The following is a 298-nucleotide window of genomic DNA, read 5'->3' on the forward strand; positions in this document are numbered from 1 at the left end:
CCGCAATTTGCCGGTCTACCCCGGTCTCTCACAAGAAAAGAAAGTTTTGCTGGTAGTTAAAATAAAACTAAAAAAATAAAAAAGGAGGAAAAAGAAAAAAAAAAACAACCAGAAAAAGAAAAGGAAAGGCACCGAATTTTTCCTTTCCTGAAAGCCTCAGCGCAGAGACGGCTGCTCTGAGCCTGAGGTGAGCCTTGGAGCTGCGAATTTCGTTGAATCCCCTCGAAATCGGTTATGAAGGAGCAGGAAGGTCCTTGAGCGGCCGCGGGGCACCGGTCAGCGCTGCGGAACGGCGGGG

This window comes from Mesitornis unicolor, unplaced genomic scaffold (assembly GCF_000695765.1).
Source record: "Mesitornis unicolor isolate BGI_N332 unplaced genomic scaffold, ASM69576v1 scaffold33515, whole genome shotgun sequence".
Lineage (NCBI taxonomy): Eukaryota > Metazoa > Chordata > Aves > Mesitornithiformes > Mesitornithidae > Mesitornis > Mesitornis unicolor.